This window comes from Oncorhynchus keta, unplaced genomic scaffold (genome assembly GCF_023373465.1).
Source record: "Oncorhynchus keta strain PuntledgeMale-10-30-2019 unplaced genomic scaffold, Oket_V2 Un_contig_4266_pilon_pilon, whole genome shotgun sequence".
Lineage (NCBI taxonomy): Eukaryota > Metazoa > Chordata > Actinopteri > Salmoniformes > Salmonidae > Oncorhynchus > Oncorhynchus keta.
In genome coordinates, this window is record NW_026287677.1 from 4,180 (window position 1) to 5,000 (window position 821).

Genomic DNA, 821 nt, shown 5'->3' on the forward strand with positions numbered 1-821 from the left:
CTGTTTCCTCCTGATTACATTCCTAGGTGCTGTGAGTAACTGTTCCTCTGCTACTGGGCCTTATAGCTGCTGTTTCCTCCATGATAGATGATTACTAAAGATGTGGTTTCCTCCAGTCAGTTCATCCTAACACTGTTCCTCTGATACCTGGTGCTGTTTCCTCCACAGATTTGTTAGGTGCTGTTCAGTTCATCCTAACACTGTTCCTCCTGATATGACTGTGGGAAAAGACATGTTCATCCTAACACTGTTCCTCGCTACCTGTAGGTGCTGTTTCTCAGTCAGTTCATATTGTTCCTCTGCTACCTGAAGGTGCTGTGAGTCAGTTCATCCCTAACACTGTTCCTCCTCCAGTCAGTTCATCCTAACACTGTTCCTCTGCTACCTGAGGTGCTGTTTCCCTCCAGTCAGTTCATCCTAACACTGTTCCTCTGCTACCTGAGGTGCTGTTTCCTCCAGTCAGTTCATCCTAACACTGTTCCTCTGCTACCTGTAGGTGCTGTTTCCTCCAGTCAGTTCATCCTAACACTGTTCCTCTGCTACCTGTAGGTGCTGTTTCCTCCAGTCAGTTCATCCTAACACTGTTCCTCTGCTACCTGTAGGTGCTGTTTCCTCCAGTCAGTTCATCCTAACACTGTTCCTCTGCTACCTGTAGGTGCTGTTTCCTCCAGTCAGTTCATCCTAACACTGTTCCTCTGCTCCTCTCCAGTCTACTCTGCTACCTGTAGGTGCTGTTTCCTCCAGTCAGTTCATCCTAACACTGTTCCTCTGCTACCTGTAGGTGCTGTTTCCTCCAGTCAGTTCATCCTAACACTGTTCCT